Genomic DNA, 10,000 nt, shown 5'->3' with positions numbered 1-10,000 from the left:
CAACAACGACAACAACAATGACAACAACAACGACAACGACAACAACAACAACGACAACAACAACGACAACAACAACGACAACAACGACAACAACGACAACAACAACGACAACAACAACAACAACAACGACAACAACGACAACAACAACAACAACGACTACAACGACAACAACAACAACTACGACAACAACAACAACAACAACGACAACAACAACAACAACAACGACAACAACAACAACAACAACGACAACAACAACAACGACAACAACGACAACAACAACAACAACAACAACAACAACAACGACAACAACAACAACGACAACAACAACAACAACAACCACAACAACAACAACAACGATAACAACAACGACAACAACAACAACAGCGACATCAACAACAACAACAATGGAGGGCAGAGGGGTGACGTTGCTCCTCACAACAACGAGCGGAGCGCCGGGCGGATAAAACAAAAGAACCTGGGTCTGTCACGTGGCCTCAGCGTGCACCTAGCCTGGCACAGGTGATGCATCGGCGACTCATCTCAGTCGGTCGACCTGGTGGAACAACCTGGGTCTGTCACGTGGGCTAAACGTGCACCTAGCCTGGCACAGGTGATGCATCGGCGACTCATCTCAGTCGGTCGACCTGGTGGAACAACCTGGGTGTGTCACGTGACCTCAACGTGGGTGGGTGGGTGATTGGGTGGGTGAGTGGGTGGGTGGGTGAGTGAGTGGGTGGGTGAGTGGGTGTGTGGGTGAGTGAGTGAGTGGGTGGGTGAGTGAGTGGGTGGGTGGGTGAGTGGGTGGGTGGGTGAGTGAGTGAGTGAGTGGGTGGGTGGGTGAGTGAGTGGGTGGGTGGGTGGGTGAGTGGGTGGGTGGGTGGGTGAGTGAGTGGGTGGGTGGGTGAGTGGGTGAGTGAGTGAGTGGGTGGGTGGGTGAGTGAGTGAGTGGGTGAGTGGGTGAGTGAGTGGGTGGGTGGGTGAGTGGGTGAGTGGGTGGGTGAGTGGGTGGGTGGGTGGGTGAGTGAGTGGGTGGGTGAGTGAGTGGGTGGGTGAGTGAGTGAGTGGGTTAGTGAGTGGGTGGGTGGGTGAGTGGGTGGGTGGGTGAGTGGGTGGGTGATTGGGTGGGTGAGTGGGTGGGTGAGTGAGTGTATGAGTGGGTGATTGAGTGAGTGGATGGGTGGGTGAGTGGGTGGGTGAGTGATTGCGTGGATGAGTGAGTGGGTGAGTGAGTAGGTGAGTGAGTGGGTGATTGAGTGAGTGAGTGGGTGAGTGGGTGAGTGGGTGAGTGAGTGAGTGGGTGGGTGAGTGAGTGAGTGAGTGGGTGAGTGGGTGGGTGAGTGGGTGGGTGGGTGGGTGAGTGAGTGAGTGGGTGAGTGGGTTGGTGAGTGGGTTGGTGAGTGGGTGAGTGGGTGGGTGGGTGAGTGAGTGGGTGAGTGAGTGAGTGAGTGGGTGAGTGAGTGAGTGGGTGAGTGGGTGGGTGGGTGAGTGAGTGAGTGGGTGAGTGAGTGAGTGAGTGGGTGAGTGAGTGAGTGAGTGGGTGAGTGAGTGAGTGGGTGAGTGAGTGAGTGAGTGGGTGGGTGAGTGAGTGGGTGGGTGAGTGGGTGGGTGAGTGAGTGGGTGGGTGAGTGAGTGAGTGAGTGGGTGAGTGAGTGAGTGGGTGGGTGGGTGAGTGGGTGAGTGGGTGGGTGAGTGGGTGAGTGAGTGAGTGAGTGGGTGAGTGAGTGAGTGAGTGGGTGAGTGAGTGGGTGGGTGAGTGAGTGGGTGGGTGAGTGAGTGAGTGGGTGGGTGAGTGAGTGAGTGAGGAGAGGGTCGTTGGCTGGCCAAAATATTTCATTTCTCCTGAAAAAGAACAAGATAGAAACATTACCAATTTGAAAGAGCGGGAGATTTGGTGATTGATTTGTGCGAGTTTGTTTGTAAGTTGGTGAGCAGATGATATGAGAGGGTGAGTGACTGACGCTGGTGAGTGGGAGAGTTTGTGGGTGAGTGGGTGAGTGGGTGAGTGAGTGGGTGAGTGAGTGGAAGAGTTTGTGGTGAGTGGGTGAGTGAGTGAGTGGGTGAGTGAGTGAGTGGGTGGGTGAGTGGGTGAGTGGGTGAGTGGGTGAGTTTGTGGGTGAGTGAGTGGGTGAGTGAGTGAGTGAGTGGGTGAGCGAGTGGGTGGGTGAGTGAGTGGGTGAGAGGGTGAGTGAGTGAGTGGGTGAGTGGGTGAGTGGGTGGGTGAGTGAGTGAGTGAGTGGGTGAGTGGGTGAGAGGGTGAGTGAGTGAGTGGGTGAGTGGATGAGTGAGTGGGTGAGTGGGTGAGTGGGTGAGTGAGTGAGTGAGTGTGTGAGTGGGTGAGAGGGTGGGTGAGTGAGTGAGTGAGTGGGTGGGTGGGTGAGTGGGTGGGTGAGTGAGTGAGTGAGTGGGTGAGTGGGTGAGTGGGTGAGTGGGTGAGAGGGTGAGCGACTCACCCTCAACATTTTCAACTCCTTGTCCAGCTTCTCCCCATCAGCAGGCCCAGAGATCTCCATCACCTCCTTGCGAGTGAGTGAGAGAATCTCCCTCCCGTCCAGGCCGGAAAGAGCGTCCACCAACCTGAGACGCCGGGGAGACACGGGGAGACACGTGGAGACACGTGGAGACACGGGGAGACACGTGGAGACACGGGGAGACACGGGGAGATGTGGGGAGACACGGGGAGACACGTGGAGACACGGGGAGACACGGAGAGACACGTGGAGACACGTGGAGACACGTGGAGAGACGGGGAGAAACGGGGAGACAGGGGGAGACTTGGGACGGGGAGACACGGAGAGATACGTGGAGACACGTGGAGACACGGGGAGACATGGTGAGACACGGGGAGACACGTGGAGACGCGGGGAGACACTGGGAGACGTGGGGAGACACGGGGAGACGTGGGACAGGGAGACAAGTTGAGGCACGTGGAGACACGTGGAGACACGGTGAGACACGGGGAGACACGAGGAGACACGGGGAGACACGGTGAGACACGTGAAGACACGTGGAGACGCGGGGAGACGTGGGACAGGGAGACAAGTTGAGGCACGTGGAGACACGTGGAGACACGGTGAGACACGGGGAGACACGGGGAGACGTGGGGAGACACGGGGAGACGTGGGGAGACATGGGGAGACACGGGGAGACACGGTGAGACACGGGGAGACGTGGGGAGACGTGGGGAGACGTGGGGAGACACGAGGAGACACGGGGAGACACGGGGAGATGTGGGACAGGGAGACACGGGGAGATGTGGGACAGGGAGACAAGTTGAGATACGTGGAGACACGTGGAGACGCGGGGAGACGTGGGACAGGGAGACAAGTTGAGACACGTGGAGACACGTGGAGACGCGGGGAGACGTGGGACAGGGAGACAAGTTGAGACACGTGGAGACATGTGGAGACACGGGGAGACAGGGTGAGACACGGAGAGACACGGGGAGACACGGGGAGACGTGGGGAGACGTGGGGAGACGTGGGGAGACATGGGGAGACAAGGGGAGACACGAGGAAATGTGGGGAGACACGTGGGGACACGGGGAGACACGGGGAGACGTGGGACAGGGAGACAAATTGAGACACGGGGAGACACGGGGAGACACGAGGAGACACGTGGAGACACGGGCAGACACGGGGAGACACGTGGAGACACGGTGAGACACGGTGAGACACGGGGAGACGCGGGGAGACGTGGGACGGGGAGACACGGGGAGACACGGGGAGACACGGGGAGACGTGGGGGACACGGTGAGACACGGGGAGACACGGTGAGACACGGGGAGACACGTGGAGACACGTGGAGACGTGTGGAGACGCGTGGAGACACGGTGAGACACGTGGAGACACGGGGAGACACGGTGAGACACAGGGAGACACGGTGAGACACGTGGAGACACGGGGAGACACGTGGAGACACGTGGAGACGCGTGGAGACACTTGGAGACACGGGGAGACACGTGGAGACACGGGGAGACACGTGGAGACACGGGGAGACACTGGGAGATAGGGGGAGACACAGGGAGATACGGGGAGACAGGGGGAGACAGGGCGAGACACGGGGAGACAGGGGGAGACACGTGGAGACACGTGGAGACAGGGAGACACGTGGAGACACGGGGAGATACGTGGAGACAGGGAGACACGAGGAGACACGGGGAGACACGTGGAGATACGTGGAGACAGGGGGAGACACTTGAGACACGGGGAGACACGTGGATACAGGGGGAGACAAGTTGAGACACGTGGAGACACGGGGAGACACGTGGAGACACGGGGAGACACGTGCAAACAGGGGGAGACACGGGGAGACACGGGGAGACACGTGGAGACACGTGGAGACAGGGAGACACGTGGAGACACGGGGAGATACGTGGAGACAGGGAGACACGAGGAGACACGGGGAGACACGTGGAGACACGTGGAGACAGGGGGAGACACTTGGAGACAGGGGGAGACACGGGGAGACACGGGGAGACACGGGGAGACACGTGGAGACACGGGGAGACACTTGGAGACAGGGGGAGACACGGGGAGACACGGGGAGACACGTGGAGACACGTGGAGACAGGGAGACACGTGGAGACACGGGGAGATACGTGGAGACAGGGAGACACGGGGAGACACGGGGAGACACGTAAAGACACGGGGAGACACGTGGAGACAGGGGGAGACAAGTTGAGACACGTGGAGACACGGGGAGACACGTGGAGACACGTGGAGACACGGGGAGACACGTGGAGACACGTGGAGACAGGGGGAGACACGGGGAAGACACGGGGAGACAGGGGGAGACCAGGGGAGACACGGGGAGACACTGGGAGACACGTGGAGACACGGGGAGAGAGCGGGAGACACGGGGAGACACGGTGAGACACGTGGAGACACGGGGAGACACGTGGAGACACGTGGAGACGCGTGGAGACACTTGGAGACACGGGGAGACACGTGGAAACACGGGGAGACACGTGGAGACAGGGAGACACGTGGAGACACGGGGAGATACGTGGAGACAGGGAGACACGGGGAGACACGGGGAGACACGTGGAGACAGGGGGAGACACGGGGAAGACACGGGGAGACAGGGGGAGACAGGGGGAGACACGGGGAGACACGGGGAGACACGTGGAGACACGGGGAGAGAGCGGGAGATACGGGGAGACACGGTGAGACACGTGGAGACACGGGGAGACACGTGGAGACACGTGGAGACGCGTGGAGACACTTGGAGACACGGGGAGACACGTGGAGACACGGGGAGACACGTGGAGACACGGGGAGACACTGGGAGACAGGGGGAGACACAGGGAGATACGGGGAGACAGGGGGAGACAGGGCGAGACACGGGGAGACACGGGGAGACACGTGGAGACACGTGGAGACAGGGAGACACGTGGAGACACGGGGAGATACGTGGAGACAGGGAGACACGAGGAGACACGGGGAGACACGTGGAGACACGTGGAGACAGGGGGAGACACGTGGAGACATGGGGAGACACGTGGATACAGGGGGAGACAAGTTGAGACACGTGGAGACACGGGGAGACACGTGGAGACACGGGGAGACACGTGGAGACAGGGGGAGACACGGGGAGACACGGGAGACACGTGGAGACAGGGAGACACGTGGAGACACGGGGAGATACGTGGAGACAGGGAGACACGGGGAGACACGGGGAGACACGTGGAGACACGGGGAGACACGTGGAGACACGTGGAGACACGTGGAGACAGGGGGAGACACGTGGAGACAGGGGGAGACACGGGGAGACACGTGGAGACAGGGGGAGACACGGGGAGACACGTGGAGACACGGGGAGGCACGGGGAGACACGTGGAGACACGGGGAGACACGTGGAGTCAGGGGGAGACACGTGGAGACACGGGGAGACACGTGGAGACACGGGGAGACACGTGGAGACAGGGGGAGACACGTGGAGACACGTGGAGACAGGGGGAGACACGGGGAGACACGTGGAGACACGTGGAGACACGTGGAGACAAGTTGAGACATGTAGAGACAGGGGGAGACACGGGGAGACATGGTGAGACACGGGGAAACGTGGGGAGACACGGTGAAACACAGGGAGACACGGGGAGACACGGGGAGACAGGGAGACACGTGGAGACAGGGAGACACGTGGAGATACGTTGAGATACGGGGAAACACGTGGAGACACGGGGAGACACGTGGAGACAGGGGGAGACAAGTTGATACACCTGGAGACACGGGGAGACACGTGGAGACACGGGGAGACACGTGGAGACATGGGGAGAAAAGTTGAGACACGTGGAGACACGTGGAGACACGGGGAGACACGTGGAGACACGTGGAGACAGGGGGAAGACAGGGAGACACGTGGAGACACGTGGAGACACGTGGAGACAAGTTGAGACACGTGGAGACACGTGGAGACACGTGGAGACAAGTTGAGACACGTGGAGACACGGGGAGACACGTGGAGACACGGGGAGACACGTGGAGACATGGGGAGACAAGTTGAGACACGTGGAGACACGGGGAGACACGTGGAGACACGGGGAGACACTTGGAGACAGGGGGAGACACGGGGAGACAAGTTGAGACACGTGGAGACACGTGGAGACACGTGGAGACAAGTTGAGACACGTGGAGACACGGGGAGACACGTGGAGACACGTGAAGACATGGGGAGACACGGGGAGACACGTGGAGACACGTGGAGACACGGGGAGACACGTGGAGACAGGGGGAGACACGTGGAGACAGAGAGAGACACGTGGAGACACGGGGAGACACGTGGAGACAGGGGGAGACACGTGGAGACAGGGGGAGACACGTGAAGACAGGGAGACATGGGGAGACACGTGGAGACAGGGGGAGACACGTGGAGACAGGTGGAGACACGTGAAGACACGTGGAGACAAGTTGAGACAGGGATACACGTGGAGAATCGGGGAGACAAGTTGAGACAGGTGGAGACACGTGGAGACACGTGGAGACACGGGGAGACAAGTTGAGACAAGTTGAGACAAGTTGAGACACGTGGAGACACGTGGAGACAGGGAGACACACGTGGGGCTGTGTCCCTGCTGTTGTAGCCACGATTTGACGTCGTCAGCTGACGAGGAGAGTGTCAGGGAGGTCGCTACACCTCCTCCTCCACCTCCTCCACCTCCTCCACCTCCTCCTGCACCTCCTCACACAGGCACAGGGCACAGGTGTAACTCACACAGCTCGTTGGGACAAGGGGTCACACTGCTGATGGTGATGATGGTGCTGATGGTGATGATGGTGATGGTGGTGATGATGATGTTGATGGTGATGGTGGTAGTGATGGTGATGGTGGTGATGGTGGTGGTCATGGTGGTGGTGATGATGGTGGTGATGGTGATGGTGGTAGTGATGATGGTGATGATGGTGGTGGTGATGGTGATGGTGGTGATGATGATGATGATGATCATGATGGTGATGATGATGGTGATGATGGTGATGATGGTGATGATGATGATCATGATGGCGATGATGCTGCTGCTGGTGGTGGTGATGATGGTGATGATGATGGTGATCATGATGGTGATGATGATGCTGCTGCTGCTGCTGATGGTGGTGATGATATGGGTGGTCATGATGATGGTAATGATGATGGTGGTGATGATGGTGATGATGATGATGGTGATGACGGTGATGATGATGGTGATGATGGTGGTGGTGATGGTGATGATGGTGATGATGGTGATGATGATGATGGTGTTTATGGTGATGATGATGATGGTGATGCTGATAATCATGATGATGATGCTGCTGCTGCTGCTGCTGATGGTGGTGGTGGTGGTGGTGATGCTGATGATGATGCTGCTGCTCCTGGTGGTGGTGGTGATGCTGATGATGATGATGGTGATGATGCTACTGCTGCTGGTGGTGGTGATGCTGATGATGATGGTGATGATGCTGCTGCTGCTAGTGGTGGTGGTGATGCTGATGATGATGGTGATGATGCTGCTGCTGCTAGTGGTGGTGGTGATGCTGATGATGATGGTGATGATGCTACTGCTGCTGCTGGTGGTGGTGTTGGTGGTGATGATGGTGATGATAGTGATGATGCTGCTGCTGCTGCTGCTGGTGCTGCTGCTGGTGGTGGTGGTGAAGATGATGATGATGATGCTGGTGGTGGTGGTGGTGATGCTGATGATGATGCTGCTGGTGCTGCTGGTGGTGGTGGTGATACTGATGATGATGGTGATGATGCTGGTGGGCTGCTGCTGCTGCTGGTGTTGTTGGTGGTGGTGGTGGTGTTGGTGGTGTTGGTGGTGGTGTTGTTGGTGGTGTTGGTGGTGTTGTTGGTGGTGGTGGTGGTGGTGCTGGTGGTGTTGGTGGTGGTGGTGGTGTTGGTGGTGTTGGTGGTGCTGGTGGTGTTGGTGGTGGTGTTGGTGGTGTTGGTGGTGTTGTTGGTGGTGGTGGTGGTGGTGCTGGTGGTGTTGGTGGTGGTGGTGGTGCTGGTGGTGCTGGTGGTGTTGGTGCTGTTGTTGGTGGTGTTGTTGGTGGTGTTGTTGGTGGTACGTGCAGCGAGGCACGGGCTTGGCAGGTACCTTGTGAGTCTCCCGCGGGGTTCCCAGCCTGTAAGACACTCGCTGGGACGAATCCCTCACGACCACCGTGATCTCGTACCTTCCACCAGCGCCTGGAGTCGTCCAGAACCTGGTGGAGTGGGACGGGTGGAGTGGGAGGGGTGGAGTGGGAGGGGTGGAGTGGGAGGGGTGGAGTGGGATGGGGTGGAGTTGTAGGGGTGGAGTGGGAGGGGTGGAGTGGTAGGAGTGGAGTGGGAGGGGTGGAGTGGGAGGGGTGGAGTGGGAGGGGTGGAGTGGTAGGGGTGGAGTGGTAGGGGTGGAGTGGAACGGGTGGAGTGGGAGGGGTGGAGTGGGACGGGTGGAGTGGGAGGGGTGGAGTGGGAGGGGTGGAGTGGTAGGGTTAAAGTGGTAGGGGTGGAGTGGTAGGTGTGGAGTGGTAGGGGTGGAGTGGTAGAGTGGTAGGTGTAGAGTGGTAGGTGTAGAGTGGTAGGGGTGGAGTGGTACGGGTGGAGTGGTAGGGGTGGAGTGGGAGGGGTGGAGTGGGAAGGGTGGAGTGGGAGGGGTGGAGTGGGAGGGGTGGAGTGGTAGGGTTAAAGTGGTAGGGGTGGAGTGGTAGGTGTGGAGTGGTAGGGGTGGAGTGGTAGAGTGGTAGGTGTAAAGTGGTAGGTGTAGAGTGGTAGGGGTGGAGTGGTACGGGTGGAGTGGTAGGGGTGGAGTGGGAGGGGTGGAGTGGGAAGGGTGGAGTGGAGGGGTGGAGTGGTAGGTGTAGAGTGGTAGGGGTGGAGTGGTAGGGGTAGAGTGGTAGGGGTGGAGTGGTAGGGGTGGAGTGGTAGGGGTGGAGTGGTAGGGATAAAGTGGGAGGGGTGGAGTGGTAGGGGTGGAGTGGTAGGGGTGGAGTGGTAGGGGTAAAGTGGTAGGGGTGGAGTGGTAGGGGTGGAGTGGTAGGGGTGGAAGTGGTAGGGGTGGAGTGGTAGGTGTAGAGTGGTAGGTGTAGAGTGGTAAGTGTAGAGTGGTAGGTGTAGAGTGGTAGGTGTAGAGTGGTAGGGGTGGAGTGTTAGGTGTGGAGTGGTAGGGGTGGAGTGGTAGGGGGTGGGTGGTAGGGTAAGGTGGGAGGGGTGGAGTGGTAGGGGGTGGAGTGGTAGGGTGGAGTGGGAGGGGTGGAGTGGTAGGGGTAGAGTGGTAGGTGTAGAGTGGTAGGGGTGGAGTGGTAGGGGTAGAGTGGTAGGGTGGGTGGTAGGGGTAGAGTGGTAGGGGTGGAGTGGTAGGGGTAGAGTGGTAGGGGTGGAGTGGTAGGTGTAGAGTGGTAGGGGTGGAGGGGTGGGGAGAGGTGGTAGGGGTAGAGTGGTAGGGGTAGTGGTAGGGGTAGGGGAGGTGTAGGGGTAGGGTGGAGTGGAGGGAGTTTGGGGTGGGAGGGTGGTAGGGTGGTTGAATGGTAGGGGGGTGGAGGGGGTA

At 59.2% G+C, this 10,000-nt stretch overlaps 1 long non-coding RNA gene across 1 annotated transcript; it reads right to left on the bottom strand.

The window, feature by feature from the left end:
• Nucleotides 1-1,019: 1,019 nt before the first annotated feature.
• Nucleotides 1,020-7,170, bottom strand: LOC142907650 (uncharacterized). The gene is made up of 3 exons (XR_012931173.1): nt 7,056-7,170; nt 2,451-2,574; nt 1,020-1,839 (listed from the first exon to the last, which is right to left on the bottom strand). It is a non-coding gene; the product is annotated as an uncharacterized LOC142907650 (long non-coding RNA).
• Between the last annotated feature and the right edge of the window lie 2,830 nt (nt 7,171-10,000).

This window comes from Petromyzon marinus, chromosome 80, assembly GCF_048934315.1.
Source record: "Petromyzon marinus isolate PM22_M1 ecotype Great Lakes invasive population chromosome 80, UKy_Petmar_22M1.pri1.0, whole genome shotgun sequence".
In the NCBI taxonomy this organism is placed as follows: domain Eukaryota; kingdom Metazoa; phylum Chordata; class Hyperoartia; order Petromyzontiformes; family Petromyzontidae; genus Petromyzon; species Petromyzon marinus.
This window is presented reverse-complemented; position numbering and strand designations above follow the sequence as displayed.